This window comes from Rhineura floridana, chromosome 4 (assembly GCF_030035675.1).
Source record: "Rhineura floridana isolate rRhiFlo1 chromosome 4, rRhiFlo1.hap2, whole genome shotgun sequence".
NCBI lineage: Eukaryota > Metazoa > Chordata > Lepidosauria > Squamata > Rhineuridae > Rhineura > Rhineura floridana.
Window position 1 is genome coordinate 155,795,518 of NC_084483.1, and position 21,429 is coordinate 155,816,946.

The following is a 21,429-nucleotide window of genomic DNA, read 5'->3' on the forward strand; positions in this document are numbered from 1 at the left end:
GTCTGGTGTCTCAGCTTTGACCACCTTGGGTGCCTCTGCTGGGAGTCTAGCCTCTTGGTCTAGACTCCTGACGGCATTGCTCTCAGCTTCTTCAACACTCTCAAACCTCCTCACCACTTTAAGGTGTGCATCCTAGACAATTTATTGAGTTATAGAAACTCAGGAAGCATCCAGGCCAAAATTATACAACTTGTGCAGTGACAGCAGTTTGGAGATACAAGTAGCTTTAAGTTACCTATTGGTGGTATCGGGAGGTTGCTCCTAATCTAAGGGACACAAAGTTTGGAGGAAGTGTAAGTCTGGCTGTACATTATAAGTTCAGCATGAGGGACTGATTCATTTATTCTTATTTATTTATTGCCACCCTGGGCTCCTACTGAGAGAAAGGGTGGAATATAAATCTAATAAATAAATGTAAGCCTTATCAATGTTTGGAGCAGCACTGGGGCATTCCAGCAGCACAGAGTGTGGTATACTGAAGATGCCCTCTTTTGCCAAAACCAGAAGACCCAATATGAACATTGGCTGCACACTGCACATGGCTGGGCACTAAATGTGTACATGTGCTCCCTGGACCCAGCAGCAGCAGTGTTTACAAGAGACAGAGGAAAGAAGCAGTGCCTTCTATTTCAGCCTGAAACACCCATGCTTGCTGTCTTGCTCCTCTCCACCTCCCCATGCCTATATAGGCACAGCTGCCTCCCCTTCCGTCATAGGGCCATAGCTCAGTGGTAGAACATCTGCTTTGAATGCAGAAGGTCCCAGATTCAATCACTGGCATCTCTAGGTAGGGGCTGGAAAAGACCCTTGGCTGCAACCCTTGATAGCCGCTGCCTGTCAGTGTGGACAACACCAAGCTAGATGGACCAAGAGTCTGATTCAGTATAAAGCTGCTTCCTCTCTTCCTATGTTTCCTTTGGAAAAAGCTTCCTACCTGAAAGCATGGAAGCCACAGATCCCAAGGAGCTGCAATCCAAGCCTTACCTAGAGAAACTTTAGACCATTTGAGCCATAAATATCTCACAGAGGCTTCCTGATGTCACATGCTCTTGGAGAGAGAGGCCGGTCTGAAAGTGAAAACAGCAGCAGTTCTACTCTGAGGACAGTATAGGCAGCGAAAGAAAAGCAAGGCAAGGCAAACAGTGCTCTCTGTGTGGACTAGAGGACTGCAGGGGAAAGGAGGAACGCCACAGAGATGAGGGGACTGCATCTTAAGTGCAGCTGATACAGCAGCTCTCCCAGCCCCTGGCTAGGAGGGAAAAGGGAAAGGGTAAGCTCTGTTTTCTTTTCTAAAACAATCCAAGAGTTGCCTGGGCAGTCGACAGATTTAGGTTTGGAACTTGGTTGGATAGTTACTTTGAAATGTTACATGCAGAAGCTGATAGCAAGTATGTGCATGTATTTGAGGGGGAGTGTATAAAGCTAATGCACAGACACATGGGCTATATCCTTATTCTGAGTGCTCATCTAGTCTTGGGTGCAAGGAAAAAATATTATAACAGGGTTGCTTGTCCTTTCTCCACACTAGATGAACCATTCCAAAACCCCGGAAGACTTAATTTGGCAATTGCAGCCACATTCCTGAGTGTACAACTGGCAGCCCAATTGGATCCAAATTCTACAGATTTCTTAGCTATGCATGGTTTATTTTTAATCCCTTCATCTGACACCTCCCCAAGGTGAAGGCCTGGTGGTGTAGCATTGCCATTGGAAAGTTCCTTTTGGTCCTTTCATTAATATCAGACTCAAAGGGGGGGTGTATGCTAAAGGGCTTGTTGGAGAAAAGGGTCTACAATCCTCACTATCAATCTCAACCCTTCTGTAGTTGGTTCTCTGATAGGACTGAGAATTACACAAGAGGAAGTCACAGAACTAGTTTGGAAAGATCTGTCAGTTTCAGTTCTTTCTGTTACTTTTTTCGAACTTTGAATTCAGTTTCTCCACATTTCGGCAACAACTTGCCATTTTTTTAACAAAAAAATCCTCATGAAAATTCTCTTGCATCTTAGTGCGAATTTATCCTAATAAACATATTTTTGATTAAGGTACAAAGTTTTGCAAGCAATCTCTCATTATATAATGCGTTTTTGTATGTTATTTTCACTCATTTATTCATTTTTATGCTCACTTTCACCTAATATATGTATTTTTGTAAGCATTGCTTGGTTGGCAAACTGTATTGCAGAATTCGAATAAGTGCAAAGTTCAAAGGGTGGCTGTATTTCACTTCTCATATTGTTTCGGAAAGTGCAATTTTATAAATTCTGTCTGAAATGCAAACTGAATCTAATTTCTCGCCTGTCCCTACTCAGAACTGCTTTCAAGTGCTAAGAGCTGAGTGCTTAGCAGGCCTTTCCTAAGGAAGGAAAGCCAGGATGAACTGTTACAATTTAATTAAATAAAAAAAGTAGAATCTTTTGCAATAATAAATAAGGAGATTAAGGATTTGTAACTCAGAAGGGCAATATTGGTTACAAATGAAAATGATGCTGTTTAGTGTTAAGTGTAGTCTTCCCAACCCTCCAGAAGTTTTGGACTACGATTCTCATTATCCTTGACCATTAGCCATGCTGGTTGGGACTGTTGGGAGTTGGGAGTCGCAACAATATCCTGAGGGCACCAGCTTGGTGAAAGCTGGTCTAAGACTTCACCGATGGATTAGTTTAGTTGAACCTTATTTCCACCTTGGTCAAAAGCCAGAACAAAAATGCAGTAAGAACAGAACCTATTTCTTGCAGATTGTTAAAATGGGCAAGAGGCAGGCCATCCAAAATTAGTTTACAACAAGCAAAGAAGCAGAACACATGAATTAAGGGAGGTGCAGTAACAGCACATGATTAAAAGGGCCTACACTGTCACAAATAACAAAATGTCATTAAGACTGTTAAAGACAAAAACAGAATCCTGCTGTTTGTCATGTCTCCCTTGTACAGTAGGGCCACTTAGTTCAGTCATAACTCTTTAAATTGGATTAATCTTGTCATTCATGTTACAAATGAGATTAAAAGTGAAACAATGGTGGAAGCATTGTTAATAATTTCTTGAGAAAGAAGAAAAGGATTTGATTATTAGCTTTTCACTGTACCATGACTAGAGAAACAACATCACAACAAGCACATTTTACACAGGAGAATATGGATAACTGTTCTGAAGAGCAGGTCTGAAGTAGCTCAGTCTTATTATCTCCTTTGTTTTGGTTTACAGGCAGAGCTACTTATCTCCTGCGTGCTCCTCACATTTCCTCCCTCCTTCTACCCCTCTTTCGGCATCTGAAAACAAAATTATTATTATTAGTAGTAGTAGTAGTAGTAGTGCACACTGCATGCTCTTGGATTGCCTTCTCTGGCTACTTTTCAACATATAAGAAAGTTTGGTCAATACATCTACTCCAGAAAAGCTAACACAATTTAAAGAGCAGGCATAAAGAATATCTGAGCTGCAAGGAACAAGGCTGAAGAACAGGGGTGAGTTGCACAATGTTGGTCATAGTGCTCCATCCACTAGCAATCACTGAAGAGGCACTTTCAAGGCTCTGCTATTGCTTTTATAATGTGACTAGGCTGCAAATGCTATGTGTTTGTGTATATATAGCTCTCTCTATAAAAACGTAAGCCCTTACACCGTTATGCCATTATGATGTCACAGGGTGACAGCAGGGGCGGGGCAGCAAAGATCACTGGATGAGCCAGTGAACTACGTGGCAATCACAGCCTGCCCAGGAGGCTAGGTGAGAGGCCAGGAGAGAGGTTGGTGGCGACAGCAGCAGCAGCTTGGAGGCCGGATGGGAGGCTGGGTGGTAGGTTTGGTGACCCATGAGTGAGGCAGAGGGTGGGGGGAACTTTGGCAGCCCATGAGGGGAAGGGGAGCTTTGGTGACAGTAGGCAGGGTTGCTGAGCGAAGCCCCTAATGTGTCTATGTGTGTATGCGTGTACACCCATAGCTTTTGAAATGCCCAGGGCACATTTCTTCACAGTGCACTTTTGTATTCAGTGATTGTACACACCTTTGTGCAACGATGTCACCTAAAGCGGCAGCTACTATCCATGTTGTACACACAGGTAGTTGTGTTTTCAGACTGCCTCCCCCCAATTAGAGTTTCCACAGACCTTTATTTATGTATTTATTTTCCACAGTCTTTTTGAAAGAGAGGGGCTGGAAACTAGAGTGCTGATATGCTGATACAGAGGGATATATATCGGCATATTGAGGCAGCAAAGTTATTGTACTCCTTCCTATTTTGCCTGTTTCACTCATAGACAAGGTAAACAAAGTGAGGGGGAGTGGCACAGCCCTGCAGCATCAGTAGATCTGCCCCAATAGGCAGTGACTGAGAAAGCACTCGCTGTGTACACATTTATGCAGGAAGCGCTTGAGAGGTGGATTCTCAGCACAAAATGGATTATAACCATTCCAGCAGAATGCATTTTAGATCAAGAAATAGTGTGGGACAGGGGCAACATGGCGATGATGCCACGTGTAGAGGACCCCAAAAAGGGACTTGCATCAAGCACTGAATGCACATTATCAGTGCAGAGTGTACATGCCCTAAATTATGTAGGCTTTTGTAAGTTAAATAGTTGCTGGCATCCTTCTGTATTGATGTGGGGTGTGTATAGTGTAATGCCTGTGGCAGCTATTGAAACTGGCTACTGCTTTAGTTGTTGTTATGTGCCTTCAAGTCGACTACGACTTATGGTGACCCTGTGAATCAGCGACCTCCAACGGCTACTGCTTTAATGGACAGATATTCAAGAGCTAATCTAAGAATGACCTGCCATACAAGCTTACATTCCTGAAAGAAAAGAAATCTTGCTGGAAAGGAGTGTGTGTGATTACACTTGGTGAACTGTGGTCTAAACTGGTATAATTACATCTGGATTTACAAAACAGTAACACGGCAGTTATTTAAGGCTCTTTCTCAGTGGGGTTTATTTCCAGTAAGTAGACAGCTTTTCCTAGAAGCCCCAGTTCATAATAGACTAATTGAACAGGGTTGGCTGGTACCTCAAAGGGAAACATCGTTAGCTAACAACCAGTTTCCATAATAAAAGGCTGCAATGCTAGCTGATATTTATTTATTGCATCTTTGGCCTACTTTTCAGTGCCCTTGAGGTGAATAGCTGGGTAGGAGAATTTCAGTTGGTCTGTGGTGTAGAAGGAAGTGCCTTGGTATCATATTGGACCCTGAATCGGAGGAAGAAAAGCTGAAGAACAGTGGCTACATTCTAAAAAGTGAGTTGCTGTGCTTGTTAGCTGCCTGTGTGTGATGTCGTCAAAGGCCACACCAGCACCATAAATTTAAAACACTGTTATACCACTTTAACAGTCATGGTTTCCATCAAAGAATCTTGGGAACTGTAGTTTGTTAAGCATGCTGAGAGTTGTTAGGAGACCTCTATTCCCCTCTGTTCCAGGGTTCCCTGGAAAGATGGACTGATGGTTAAACCACTCTGGGAATTGTAGCTCTATGAGGGGAAGAGGGGTCTCCTAATAATTCTCAGCCCCCTTAACAAACTGCAGTTCCCAGGATTCTTTCAGGGAAGCCATGACTGTTTACAGTGGTATGAAACTGCTTTAAAAGTATGGTGCAGATGTGGCCTCCTATTCAATGCAACCCCCTTCCCCATTTTATCTTATTATGCACCACTTTAATAGCTTTGGCCGTGAAGTGCTTTATAAATTTGTAAAACAATACAATAATCAATATAATAATTCCATATGGTATGCAAAGGGGACATGATGAGGGCGAGCATGTATTTCAAGGCTGAAACCTGAAACTTCTGAGCTGAGGCTTGGCAATAAACCAGGTCCCAGGGCTGGGACTGGGCTCAACTTCAACTGCACTGAGGGACTGTATGGAGGATGTCGGATGCAAGAATGAGCAGACCACCATGTATAGATACCTAATATTTTTCAGTTGAATTTCTGCTGTTTTATAATTCCATCAGATCACATCTTTCAGCATTACTGTTAGCCACTGCTGTTGGGCCATTTTTTAAAAATGAGCCCTTGAAAGGAGAAAGGACCTGACAGCGAACACAATGCACTGGCACATTGTTTTGGCTCTTGCCAATGTCACTGAGATCAGTTGACTAATTATAAAATGAAAAATGGGACACAGCTGACAAAGTGACTGCTTTGGCTGAAGCAAAAAAGGTGTGTCCCTGCTGCTTGATGTTTTCAATACACAGACAGCCACTCACCTGGTTTTGTAGGTTATTAATATATGGCATCCTATTAGGGGATGTTTTATATTCCCTGTGAACTATTTTTTATCTCTTGTGTGGTTGGGGCATGTACAAATTGTCTTTTGCATCCAGCATAGCTGAACTCACAAGCCATGGGACAACTGTCAGACAACAGCACAGGAAGGCCCTCTTTTTTCCAGGCATTGTAATACAGTTTTGGGTGCTAAGGCACCCACTGGACAATTCCTTTGTGGCTTAGGGAAGAGCTGGCATCTGAGCTACCTAGCCTAAATGGAATCATAGTGGGGAGCTACAAAGTAGCTGCTAACACACCTCCAATGTTGTTGTTGTTGTTACTATCATCATCATCATCATCTCACCCTTTCTCCCAAAGGGAGCCAAGAATGACAAACAGACGATAAAGCACTAAAAACATATTGAAAACAAAACATCTTAGAAACATCTTTAAAAACAATTCTAATACAGATGCAGACTGGGATAAAGAGGTATCTACTTGAAAGGCTTGTTGAAAGAGGAAGGTCTGTAGGGAGGGTCTTCTGTGGCACTGGTAAGCAGGGATGTTGTCATCCAGGGCCTTGGGGGATCTTAGACCCCTTACTTTTTTGGGAGCAGGGTCACAGCAGGTCTCTAGGTCTCCAGAATCATATGAGCTGATCAGTGTGAAAGGGGAATGTGTTAGCCACTGAGAAGAGCCTTCTCAGTAGCTAACTCTCTCCCCTTTCATGCTTATTGGCTGCTAGAGACGTCTGTTGTTGTTTATGGAGAAGACGTTAACAAGGATTTCATTCTCAACCCAGCATCAGGAAAGGGGGGAAGAGGGTGTGGCTGTGACTGTGACTGTCATGAAGGGACCCTGCACCTCTGAATTTGCCACTATGCTACTGCTGGTAAGTTTCATTGTTTCTGTGCCCTCATATTTTAGTTGTTTATGTGTGAAGCAGGGATAGTGATATATTTTTTTTGCATGGCTGAAGTCTCTTTTGTTAAGAATCTTGCCTTTTTGGGATTTGAACCCACCCCTCCCACCTCATTTGTACACACACACAAGGAGGAGAATAGGTGGAAAATCTGTTTAGGGACAAATGCAGTGCAAAAACAGGGATGTATGATTCTGATATTTACATGCCCAGAATGGGCATGTAGATTGGTTATAATCTCATGATCCTTTCCTGGATCAAGACTTCTCCACAGAAGCAACTGCCAGTGCTTATTTTGCTTCTGATGTTGATCTTAAAAAGGAAAGAGTACATTTGGACAATATTCTTTGCTGACATGTAGCATTAGCTTGTTCGGAGGGACAATTTGTCCTTAAAACATTATGACAATTTTGGAATTTTAAAATAGCTTTCTTGAATATTATTTGTGAGCCAGTATGATGCAGTGGGTTAAAGTGTTGGGCCAGGAGGACTTGGGTTTGAATCCCCACTCAGCATGGAGCTCACTGGGTGACCTTGGGCCAGTTATTGTATCTCAGTCTAACCTACCTCACAGGGTTGTTGTGAGGATAAAATGGAGATAGGGATAACCATGTCCATCACCTTGAGCTCCTTGAAGGAAGGAAGGATAAAGGTTAAGTAAGTAAATAAATAAAGAGCTTAATACATTTGTATGGCTTGTGTTTACTGGTGCTGTACCTGCAGGGCATTTTCACTGATTTTTTTCTGGAGCATTTTCTTGGATTTAAGGGCCAAATACTTTCCCCCAATTACAGCTCATCAATACCAGGGAAAACTGAGGATAGTTGTCGTAGACTTCTCTTTACTTTTTATTGTAGTGAGTGAGATCCCACTGGATTTGTACCGCCTCATATAGACATCTTCCAGATGTGTCACAACTCTGCTGGTCTGCTGACCATGATTGCTGGATGACTTCCAGAGGCTAGAGAGTTCCAGAAGAATGTAAAGTCATTTCGGGGCAGCTACATATTCTAATTGTTGGATAAGTGAAGAGGATACCATTTCCTGGCACAAGGAGCGAGTTCCCAAACCTTACATAAATGTGAGTTCTCAAACCTGGGTCAGAACTATTGAGAGATGACCCATCCAGACTAGAACAAAATGTTCCCAAACCCAGAAAGAAAAACCCTGGAGCCTGTCTTTTTTTAATCAGATGAAATACTTTGCGAGATTGTCTTATATTTTCCCCTCATACTACTGAAAACAGTATTCCACAGCAGGGCTACCTTCCTTCGTCTTCTTTCTTAATATTAGTGTCCTTGAAGTCAGACCTATCAGTTTAATAGTATCAGGACTGGATGGGGGCCAGTAGACCAAATTATGACAAGACAGAGGTTCTGACGGTGGGCATTTCTCATGGTTGTGAATTGGATAGTCACATCAGCCTGTTCTAGATGGGATCGCACTCATCAAGGAGTAGGTGACTGGGCATACTCCTGGATTCCATATGGTCACTAGAAGCCCAGGTGGCTTTGCTTGCACCTACTGGTTTGCCAGTGATGGCCTTTCCTAGCTGAGACACTCTGGCCATTGTTATTCATACACTGGCAACCTCATATGTGGACAATTGCAACTAACTCTGTGTAGTGCTACCATTGAAGATGGTCCAGAAGCTACATCTAGTGCAGAATGTGGCAGCAGGATTCCATCCTGAGATGGAATAACATGACACCGCTGTTTGGGAACTGCACTGGCTGCCTATATGCTACTGGGCTCAGTTTAAGGTTTTTGCCATGAGTACATAAAGCCTTTAACAGCTTAAAATACTTGAAGGAGCACTTCTCCTAATATGTACCGGCCTGTGACTTACATATTTTATTGTATTATTGTATTTATATATTTCTGATTGCTTTATTTTATGTACACCGCCCAGAGAGCCCTTGGGCTTAGGGCGGTATATAAATAAAATAAATAAATAAATAAATAAATAAATAAATAAATCAGCAGGGGAGGCCATGTTTGTAATCTTGCCTATGTGGAAGATACATTTGGAGGAGACATGGGACAGGTGTTTTCTGCAGTGGCATCCCTCCCTTTGGCAGTTCTTATCACCCGCCCTTTCACATCAGCTGAAGGCATTTTTTTAATTCATTCAGGCTTGGAGGGCAGTAACAATGGGAGCCATGATGGGCATCTGAATGCTGTGGAGTTATGGTGCTGTTTGCTGCATGTATATAATGTTTTAATTGTACATTTTAATGTTGTAGACTTAAGTTGTATTTTATGAAAAGCTATATTTGATGGAGTGGTATACAGGAATACCCTGCATTAACGTACGCAATGGGTCCAGAGCGAGTACGTAAACCGAAAATGTACTTAAAGTGAAGCACTACCTTTTTTCACTTATCAATGCATATACTGCACTGCAATTGTCATTAACGGGCACAACTGATGTAAATAACACATTTATAAAATAAACACAGTAGGCCTTATTTTAACAAAAAGTTTGTAGTTGGAAACTGATCAGGCAGTGACGTCATGCCGTTAAGTGTCCATTCTTGTGAAGCGAGCATACGTAAACAGGGGAATGGTGCTACTGTAAATATGTCCGTACTCGCGAGTGTCCATAAAGTGAAGGTCCGTATAGCGGGGTATTCCTGTAAATCTCCCTGTGATTTGTTCAACAAAGGGCGGGGTAGAAACAAAACTAATCTCCCACCTCTTTTCTGAAGAGCTTAAGATAATGTATATGATGTCTTCCTCTTTTAATCCTTACAACTCTGGTAGGTTAGGTTGAGAGAAAATGACTGGCTTAAGTCACACAGTGACCATCATGACCATGCCGAGATTTGAATTTAGGTCTTCCAGGTCCATACTGAATATGTAGTTACGTCACACGGTTATCTCCATTGTGACATCACTGATTGATATTAGGTTATGTCTGGTTTTCAGTGCTAAAATGATGAAACTGAGGTTATCATACTTTGGACACATAATGAGAAGACATGATTCACTAAAAAAGACAATAATGCTGGGAAAAACAGAAGGGAGTAGAAAAAGAGGGAGGCCAAACAAGAGATGGATTGATTCCATAAAGGAAGCCACATACCTTAACATACAAGATCTGAACAGGGTGGTTCATGACCGATGCTCTTGGAGGTCACTGATTCATAGGGTCGCTATAAGCCATAATCGACTTGAAGGCACATAACAACAACAACAAGTGGTTTCAGAATTTGAACCTTTATCTATAACTTTGTTACTGAACCACGTTCTGAAGAACATAAAAGAGTCTTGTTGGATCATACTAAAGGCCTATTTACTCCTGCATCTGTTTTCCATAGAGGCCAACCAGATGTCTCTAGGAAGGTCACAAACAGGACACGAGGGCAGTAGCCCTCTCCATCTGGTACGCAGAGGGTGGTGCCGCTGATTCTGAAAATAGGATACGGCCATCATTTACCAGTAGCCAGTGATAACCATTCTCCATTAATTTGTCTAATTGTCCTGGCTCCCATCCAAAACACAATGGCAGAGGCTCTTACTTGGAAGTAAGTAAGAAAGATATCTTTATTAAAGCAGAGTATTATTATTATTAATTAAATTTATATCCCACCCCTCCTCCCAGAAGGAGCTCAGGGCAGCAAACAAAAATACTAAAAACATCTTTAGAACATCTTAAAAACAAAACATCTCTAAGAACCTCTTTAAAACATCTTTTAAAAAAACCCTAAAAACAATTCCAAACACCATTGCAGACTGGGATAAGTCTCTCCTTAAAAGGCTTTTTGAAAGAGGAAGGTCTTCAGTAGGCACAAAAAAGACAGCAGAGATGGCACCTGGCTAATATTTAAGGGGGGTGAATTCAAAAGGGTAGATGACATAACACTAAAGGTCCATTCCCTATGTTATGCAGAATGGACCTCCAGATGAGATGGTATCTGCAGGAGGCCCTCATCTGCAGAGCATAGTGATCGACTGGGTATATAAGGAATAACAGTTCAGACTCGGCAATGGCAAAGAGCTATTCCAGTCCCAGAGCTCTTACAAGGCAACAAGAAGGCAAGGGAAAAGCTGGTCTAGGAACAAGGGTCAACACAAGGGACAAAAAGTTCAAAACTACAAGGGAACTGCTAAGTTGTTTCAACAAATATTCATGCCCACACACCAAGCTTTAAAGCTGAGGTGGGGTACGCTTACTTGCAAGGATCCCTAGTCCCTCAGCTGCACGCAAGTGCTGTGTTTAGGTGGGCACATCCCTTCCCTTATTTGGAGGTGTCCTGGGAGATGAGACTGAGCCTGCCTATACCTCCAAATCCTGTTGAGCTACCCCAGGCTGTGGATCCTTTCCTTCCTCAGACTCTGACAATGCTACTGGAGAGAGGGGAGGAGCCAGGGTACAGGTGGGGGGAGAGGAGGGCCCCCATCCATCAGACTCTCCTCCAATGTTCCAGCCTCCTTTCCTCCTCAGCTTGCTCCATCTTTTTCTCCAGAGTCTGCCATCCCAGGTCTGGGCCCAAATGAACTACAGGACTCATGACACTAATAAAGACTACTAAATTAGTGGCCATCAGCAAGTCTTGTGGTAGCAATTCCTGAAGTTTCTTGTGGCAGAAAATTGCATAAATTTACAATGTGCTTTCTGTTTATTTCCTAGCAGTCCATCAACTGAAGGATCAGTCCATTATCTCCAGATTTGATCAATTAAGCAAGAAACAAGAGGTCATAATATCCTGAACACCAAAGGGTTCCTTCCTCAACATGTACTGAACTTACTGAAGATTTACATTAATATTTACAGTAGCAGAATGTCCTTTTCCCCAGAAAGTATGCTCTGTTTTTCAACAATGTCCTGCAGCTCAGTTTTCCAAGATGGGAAAACAACATTTATATTGAGATATTCACCACTCTAGAAAATATTCACTAATAGGCAAAAAAACCCTTGTGGTTTAAGAACATACCTATAGCCAACAGATATTTTTATCAAACTTTAATAAGCAGAGAAATTGGACAGCTATAGTGGGTGCACCAGGGGAGCAGGAGACCTGACCTCTCTGAGGTATTGTACTGCCCTACAAATTTATAAAAATGCAAACACAATTTGGGTTGGTCTTTCACAGTCCAGTTCACTTCCTGTGTACCTTGAAAGAATTTGGTAACATGTGCCTCTGAGCATATGGTGAGTGGTGGCAACACCTGCAATCAGGACTGCATCTCCAAAGATGGGGAATTGCTTTTTTTATGTTTGTTGGTGTTCTTACTTTGCTTCTTCCCTGTGTTTCTACTGCGGCCTCTTGATTAGCCAAGCCAAACAGCTGTTAGCCTGGCTTTTAGAATACTGACAGCTGGTTCTTACTGAGCATGCCTGTGCTATAATAAACTCCAATGTTAAATTTCTTAAATTAATTAAAAATCAGCCATGCATTTTTTAAAAACTTTTAAACTGCAGAAGATGAAGGTCAGGTCAGAATATGTAACAGGATCGCATGTACTCTGTGACCTTTGCTGATTTTTAATAATTTCAGCAAATATGAGACCAGTGACGGAAAGAAGTCTAACAGGGGCCTGGGTTTTCCCGCTCTTGTTTTACACTTTGAACTCTAGATTCTCTGAGTGTTTTGTGTATCACCATGAAAACTTAGAGGGTTGTTAGGCAAGCATTTCTGAATTCAATTCTGAGGATGAGATCAATTTGCCGCACTGGGCTCCTACTGGGAGGAAGAGCGGGATATCAATCAATCAATCATTTCTCATTTCACCCAATTGTTCAACCTACCCAGGTGTGGGGAACCTTTAGCTCTCCAGAAGTTGCTAAACTGCAATTCCGATCATCACTGGCCATTGGCCCTGTTTGCTGAGGCTGATGGAAACTGGAGGCTGATGGAGTTCAGGATTATAAACTTTATAAGATTTTGTTTTGAAATTAGTTTGTAGGACGCAGCAGAATGGCATAGGGATTATTTTCAATTTAACTTGGTGGAATGTGAAAAATCCATGCTGGCTATAATATACAGCCCACTCTTGTGACTGTATAATAAGTCAATGAGCTGCTGAGCTGACATGATACAAATTGAGGAAAGGGCATCATGGCTACTGTACCAGAATGAGATCATGCAGCCTTTCCCAACCAGTGTGCCTCCAGATGTTGTTGGACTACAACTCCCATCTTCCTGACCATTCGCAATGCTAGCTGAGGCTAATGGGAGTTGTGGTCCAACAACATCTGGAGGCACACTGGTTGGGAAAGGCTGCTCTACTGTATGACAGAACTACATGGCATTATGAACTGCCCAATAGATCTTGATGATGCCTCAATGTTAGTCAGCAATGCATACATCAATAACAGGCATCCTTGACAGATGAAGGATAGTGGGATCAACAAACAGTAGCACAATGAAGAATTAAGCAGAGAGAGGGTGAGGCAGGGGCAGGCCTGGGAATGATGAACTTCTAGGTGTCCCTCAGCCAGCTATTTGATTGCATATACACAACACCAATACACAAGAGATAAGCTCTTGTGATGGGAGTTCTACCAACATGCCCATTTGCCTTGCAGGAGATGCAAAACAAATTGCATTCTTAGTGCTTTGCTTATTTATAGCCCATGGGTAAAAGGCAAATCTGCAAGATGTGCTTTTGGAATTCTTCCTGTACCAGCCTATCCACTCACTAACATCTATCTGAGAGTCCCCTCATTCCCATCCATGGCTGAGGCACAATTGGTTGAGACAAGAGAGAGAGAGAGAGAGAGAGACTTTTTTGTGGCTGTGCCCAGATTGTGGAATGCCTTATCCTGTGAGGTTTGTTTGGCTCCCTCTGTTTTTTGCTGAATTTTTAAAAAAACATTCCTATTCAGTCCTGCCAGGCAGATAGACAAGTTTTATTTGCTGAGCCTGTTTCTGTTTTTATGCTGTTGTTTTATGTCTTTGATGGGTTTGTTTTGTTTGTAATTGTTGTAAGCTGCCCCGCGATGCAAATGCAGTGGAACAGAACAGGTGAAAAGTCTTCTAAATAAATAATTTAAACGCTTTTCTAATTAAAGTGCTTAGAAATAATTTGCATGAATTTTGCGAACTTAGAACATGTTATCTTCATGATATAGAAAAGAGGCAGATTTAAAGGGGAGAAAGGAAGTGATGAAAGAAACCATGCTTCACGTACATCCCATGAAACAAACCACTTGCTTCTACACAAAATGTCGTGAAGAAACAGCACACATTTTTATTAGCATCGTGGGAGCATTGAATGAAACAGAAGGCCAGAAGTGAACATGTTATAGTCACTTCAACCACACTATGCCGAACAGAAGTTGGAGTATATCAACATGCTTTTGATCAGTAATATTTTCTAATAAAAATGAGGTGCTGGTACTCATATCTTGATAACAGTGCTGTGGGTGCCAGCACAAAATGGTTGCCACAGGTAGCAAAAATAAATAAATCAGTACTGTGTACTGGTGAGTACTATATATATAAAAAGAAGTACTGCTTTCAACACTGTACACCCCTGTCTCAGATTCCTTTTTGACAAGGGAAAGTCAGGACAAGTTTTGGATAAGAACATTAGAAGACCTGTGCTGGATAGGACCAAATATATTTTTTGGTTGTTCCCAAGCTAGTGCCTAACTCTCATCAGACCCAGCCAGCATGGCCAATGGTTCAGGGTTGGTGGTGTTGTAGTCCAAACCTTTTGGAGGGCACCAATTTGGGGACTGTTAATCCATTTAGTTCTACATCCTCTTTTCAACCAGGGCCAGAGGGATGTTTCTGGGACGCCTATAAGGACATGGAGGCAGTTCTCCTTCTCCAATAACTTGTATTTAGAAAGTTATTTCCTCTCAATGTGGAAGTTCCATTTATCAATCTTCCATGAATTTGTTGTGATCCCTTTTGAAAAGAGAATGGCAGTCAATCTGTAAGCACCTTGAAAATGATGCAGCGATTACTAGGAGCCAACATGGATTTATGAAGAACAAATCCTGCCAAACTAATCTTATCTCATTTTTTGATCGGGTAACCTCCCTTGTAGACTGTGGGAATGGTGTGGACATAATATATCTCAACTTCAGCAAAGCTTTTGACAAAGTGCCCCATGATATTCTGATTAGCAAGCTAGCTAAATGTGGGCTGGATGGAACAACTATCAGGTGGATCCACAGTTGGCTCCAGAATCGTACTCAAAGAGTGCTTATCAATGCACTCAATTATCTCAAACTGGGAGGAAGTAACGAATGGGGTACCACAGGGCTCAGTCCTGGGCCTAGTGCTCTTTAACATTTTTATTAACGACTTGGATGAGGAGGTACAGAGCATGCTTATCAAATTTGCAGATGATACAAAATTGGGGGGCACAGCTAATACCGTGCAAGACAGAAACAAAATTCAAAGGGACCTTGATAGGCTGGAGCATTGGGCTGAAAACAACAGAATGCAATTCAACAGGGATAAATGCAAAGTTCTACACTTAGGAAAAAGAAACCAAATGCAGAGTTATAAGATGGGGGATACTTGGCTCAGCAATACGACATGTGAGAAGGATCTTGGAATTGTCATTGATCACAAACTGAATATGAGCCAACAGTGTGATGTGGCTGCAAAAAAGGCAAATGCTATGTTAGGCTGCATTAACAAGTATAGTTTCCAAATAGCGTGAAGTATTAGTTTCCCTCTATTCGGCACTGGTTAGGCCTCATCTTCAATACTGCTTCCAGTTCTGGTCTCGCACTTCAAGAAGGATGCAGACAAACTGAAACATGTTCAGAGGAGGGCAACAAGGATGATTAAGGGACTGGAAACAAAGCCCTGTGAGGAGAGACTGAAACAACTGGGCATGTTTAGCCTGGAGAAGAGAAGACTGAGGGGAGATATGATAGCACTCTTCAAGCACATGAAAGGTTGTCACACAGAGGAGGGCCAGGATCTCTTCTCGATCGTCCCAGAGTGCAGGACACGGAATAATGGGCTCAAGTTGTAGGAAGCCAGATTTCAACGGAACATCAGGAAAAACTTCCTAACTGTTAGAGTCATACAGCAATGGAACCAATTACCTAGAGAGTTAGTGGGCTCTCCGACACTGGAGGCCTTTAAGAGGCAGCTGGACAGCCATCTGTCGGGAATGCTTTGTTTTGGATTCCTGCATTGAGCAGGGGGTTGGACTTGATGGCCTTATAGGCCCCTTCCAACTCTACTATTCTATGATTCTATGAAGTGCCACAATTTAAGTGTGTCCTGAATCTACTTGTAAAGGACTGCTGGGCTCCGCTCTGGTATAGTCCTCGTTGCCAGATCTATGTCCAGACTACAGGGTCCCATCAGTAACAGCAGCCCTTAATAACCACATTGGGATGCCACTGGAGGCGGGACCCACAGAAAAGAATGCACAGCCCCACAGCCCTATATACCAGCCAGATCAGTTAGATGAGCTGCAGCTGGAGGTGGGCAAGGCTGTAGCTAGAAGAGGAGATAAAAAGGGCAGATGAGCAGACACTAGAGGAAAACACAGGAAGGAAAAGCAGAGGGCGGGCAGGAGGAAATATGGAAGAGCTTGGGAAGGAACATTGGGAACTGCCTTAAAGCATGTCAGACCATTGGTCCATCTAGCTCAATATTATCTACTCTTCAGACGGTTTCAGATGGGTTTCTCACAGCACTACACAGACATGCCAGGGACTGAACCTGGGACCCTCTGCATGCAAGGGAGATGCTCTACCACTGAGCTATGGCACTTCCCAAGGTCCTCCCGGATCCCTTTCTCTACAGTTACCCAATGAGAAGGCCATAGGATGTGGTTTTTGCCCCATGCCTGTGTTGACAGGAGGATGCAGTTAATGCCTACAGAGCAGTAAAGCAATCCATCAAAGGCTCCATAGCATTTATAGAAGGGTGGACTTTTCAGGAGCTCCTGACCCGGAAGGGCAAAGGAATCTCCCCAGGAGGGAAGCCAGAAGAGAGGGCATTAGAGAATAACTTAGCCTACTTATCCACCATCTTGCCCCTAGAAGAACTACTTACTTAGGTTTTTGATATCCAAGAAAGGCAGCTGGAAACCAGTGCTGCTTTTTGACTCTTCTGTATGGGATCCCAGCTGGGAGAAGGTAGCGCTGTAGCCAGAAAAGAAAGCCCTCCAACCCGGGGGTAGAATACCTGCTGAGGAAGAAGCATATTTACCTTGAGTAAGTGAAGCTTTAGCACTGAGCTGTTAGGAGTAGCTAGGGGTGGCAGAGAAGCACCTGCCCAGAGCCGGTTTGACCTTATGTGGATATGCTGCAACATTTCAAGCTGATTAAGCTATTCTTTGGTTACTTTACAAGCTCTTCAGTTACCTCACTTCAGGTGGCCAATAACATGAACCCCACAGAAACAGAGGCCTTCAACATGCCCCTCCCAACAACACACCACAACACCCTCATCAAGACAACTGCATGAAAGGTATTTTATTTTATTTGCATGCACATACTATTAATAAATCACAGCAAGTTAACTAACTGAAAACTAACATTTGCCCTGGACTGATAAAGCCCATTTCCACCTGAATGTACATGCCAACAAAATATTCACTGTGCAAAATTGGCATGGTAAAAAGATCACCGGGCAACTTTTCTTCAATTAAAAGTAACCCCAAAAAGAGAGCTCCTATTGACCCCTTCAATTTAACAGTTTGAGTTAAAGAGACAAGTCGCTCAGCTTCTGACTCTATGCTAAGAGACTGGTGGTTTCATAAAAGCACTTATGGCTCACAGAGGCCTCATAGATTTCTTCCAAAAAATGTCCAGAGCTTTTTAGGGATAAAAGGAAGGACCACAAAAGACTTCCTCCCAGATGACAGGGATGATCAAAGAGAGGGCATGACAGGACTACACAGTGGGGGGGAGAGGGGGTGTAAACACTGTATCAATATCTGGGAGTCTGTCACATACTGGCATCAAAGAAGGAATCTTTGCTTACATGCTTACTTTCCAAATTTGCTAGCCTTAAAGCAATAATCCGGCCTCCCAAGCCAACATTTCTGTTGATCGACTTTGAAGTTGACATTTGTTTTTGTTCAAGATCTTTTGTTCCTTTAACTGTGTCCCAAGATGACTCGAAGGCAGACGACATATATCCTAGTCACTGGCTTTTCCAAGAGTATTTGAATCAGGTGTTAGTCACATTTCAAGAGACCTAGTGCTTCTCAGATTTTTTTGGCTTTCATGGATTTTTTTTTTTATAGTAAAGTCTTTCCCTTCAGTTTATCATCCCTGTATCTTCTATTCCACCCCCTTTTTCCCCCTTGCTTGGAAAAAAGAAAAAAGTTTTTAATTGTACGATGGCAGCCTTTCAGGTCTGAGCTCTTGACAGGCTAAAATTTACACAAAGCTTTAATGAGGAAGCTTTTACCCTCTTTAAGGCCGATAGTCAGATACAATTTCATTTTTAAGATTTGGGCCAAGGGCACATCCCCAACAAATGTCATAAATTAAATAAAGACACACAGTTGTTTTTCCTCTTCATGGGCAATCTGCAGAGAGAAAAAACTGGGCCAGCAAACAAATGTTATATGAACTATACATAAACAGGCAAGACTTCAGTATTTCAGTTACAGATCAGCAAATGGAAGCCTGAGGACCAAATCCATGTCCCCCAGAAAGAACCAGCTGCCAGACTCCAATGGGTGCCCTCAGGGGCTAGGGGCCCAATAGCTATAAGACTCCCACCAAAGCACTCACCAAGATAGGCAGGGTTGGTGATTTGTTGTTCCTATGTGCCTTCACGTCGATTACGACTTATGGTGACCCTATGAATCAGCAACCTCCGATAGCATCTGTCATGAACCATCCTGTTCAGATCTTGTAAGTTCAGGTCTGTGGCTTCCTTTATGGAATCAATCCATCTCTTGTTTGGCCTTCCTCTTCTTCTACTCCTTTCTTTTTTCCCAGCATTATTGTCTTTTCTAGTGAATCATGTCGTCTCATTATGTGTCCAAAGTATGATAATCTTGGTTTCAACATTTTAGCTTCTAGTGATAGTTCTGGTTTAATTTGTTCTAACATCCAATTATTTGTCTTTTTTACAGTCCATGGTAACGGCAAAGCTCTCCTCCAACACCACATTTCAAATGAGTTGATTTTCTCCTATCCACTTTTTCCACTGTCCAGCTTTCACATCCATACATAGAGATGGGGAATACCATGGTCTGAATGATCCTGACTTTAGTGTTCAGTGATACACCTGTACATTTGAGGATCTTTTCTAGTTTTCTCATAGCTGCCCTCCCCAGTCCTAGCCTTCTTCTAATTTCTTTTTTTTTAATAATTTTTATTCAAATTTTTCAAAAGACAAACAAAACAAAGTCAAACAACAAAAACATAACAATACAACAAAAGAAAAAAAATAAAATAGTTGACTTCCGATTTGTCGCAGATCAGCTATAAGTATATAATATATATCAAACCTGTCCCTTAATATATACATACAGGATCACTTTTCTCCATAGGCTATCTTAGTTAATCGTCAAATCCCAATATCATCATTTTATTTTGATCTTTCAACAAAAAGTCTAAGAGAGGCTTCCATTCCTTAAGAAATGTGTCTGTCGATTTTTCTCTAAGTAAACATGTCAATTTATCCATCTCTACTAAGTCCATTAATTTCAATAGCCATTCTTCCGTTGTTGGTGTTGATTCCATTTTCCACTTTCGTGCATATAATAATCTTGCTGCCATAATCATATATAATATTATTCTTCCATATTTCTTTTCTATTTGTTTATCCATAAAACCCAATAAAAAAAATTCTGGTTTTGACTGAATATTTACCTTTAGAATTTTTTGCATCATCCTACCTATCTGTGCCCAAAATGATTTTGCCTTTTTACACAGCCACCATATATGATAAAATGATCCTTCTTGTTGTTTACATTTCCAACAAACATTAGAAACATTACTATACATTTTTGACAACTTTTCTGGAGTCATGTACCAACGATACATCATTTTATAGAAATTTTCTTTAAGATTATAGCATAATGTAAATCTCAAGCCTTTTTTCCACATATTTTCCCATTGATCCATTTGTATGTTATAACCAAAATTTTTTGCCCACTTTACCATACACTCTTTTACTTGTTCTTCTTCCATATCCATTTTCAGCAAGAGTTTATACATTTTCGCAATTGTATTTTCATCATTTGTACACAAACCTATTTCAAAATCAGATTTACTTATTTCAAACCCATACATTTTCTTGTCCATTTTATATCTTTCTAACAATTGTAAATAGGCAAACCATTGAGAACTATATCCTTCCTTTATCAGTTGTTCTCTCTCTTTCATTATATATTCTCCATGTACATTTTCTAATAGTTCTTGATAAGTTAACCATTTCTCTTTTCCAGCCATTTATCTTCTGTAAAACGCTTCTTGACTTGAGACACATAATGGTATTTTCGAATAGAACCTTGGTTTATATCTATTCCATATTTTCAACAGAGGACGTCTTATAAAATGATTATTAAAGTCTACATTTACTTTTACTTTGTCATACCATAGATATCCATGCCATCCCCACTTCAGGTTATGGCCCTCCAAATCCAATAGTCTTTTATTCCTCAATAAAATCCATTCCTTTATCCAGACTAAACAGCAGGCAGCAAAATAAAGTCTCAGATTTGGTAATCCCAGTCCTCCTCTTTCTTTGGCATCTTGTAGTAATTTAAATTTAACTCTTGGTTTTTTTCCTTGCCATACAAATTTAGAGATATCTTTTTGCCATTGTTTAAAAGGTAAATCAGAGGATATTACAGGTATTGTTTGAAACAAAAACATCATTCTCGGTAATACATTCATTTTTATCACAGATATTCTACCCATTAATGACAATTGTAGTTTATCCCATTTTAGCAGATCTTTCTTAATCTCTGTCCATAATTTTTCATAATTATTATGAAACAACTTTGAATTTATATTTGTCATAATGATACCTAAATATTTCAACTTTTTCTCTATTGTAAAATCTGTCTTGTCCATTAACTCTTTCTGTTCCCTTAAAGTTAAATTTTCTCAGGTGGGCCTTCTTCTAATTTCTTGACTATTGTCTCCATTTTGGTTAATGACTGTGCCAAGGTATTGATAATCCTTGACAAGTTCAATGTCCTCATTGTCAACTTTAAAGTTACATAAATCTTCTGTTGACATTCCTTTATTTATTTATTTATTATTTAATTTATATCCTGCCCTTCCTCCCAGCAGGAGCCTAGGGCGGCAAAGGAAAGCAGTAAAAACACTTTAAAACATCATACAAACAGACCTTAAAATACATTAAAACAAAACAACTTTAAAAACATTCTCT

The 21,429-nt window shown here is 41.3% G+C and overlaps 1 long non-coding RNA gene across 9 annotated transcripts in view; it reads left to right on the top strand.

Annotated features, from left to right (window-relative positions):
• The first annotated feature begins 1,002 nt into the window (after nt 1–1,002).
• LOC133383708 (uncharacterized) overlaps nt 1,003–21,429 on the top strand; it is a 29,409-nt gene continuing 8,982 nt past the window's right edge. The window contains exons 1-7 of one of the 9 annotated variants that reach the window (XR_009762389.1): nt 1,003–1,270; nt 5,103–5,232; nt 7,007–7,096; nt 7,984–8,207; nt 10,450–10,656; nt 11,763–11,868; nt 17,415–17,532. This is a non-coding gene — a long non-coding RNA (uncharacterized LOC133383708). Of the gene's footprint in view, nt 1,271–5,102; nt 5,233–6,949; nt 7,097–7,983; nt 8,208–10,449; nt 10,657–11,762; nt 11,869–17,414; nt 17,533–21,429 lie in introns of all 9 variants that reach the window. The other 8 variants (XR_009762392.1, XR_009762388.1, XR_009762390.1 and 5 more) reach the window with 8 other exon arrangements.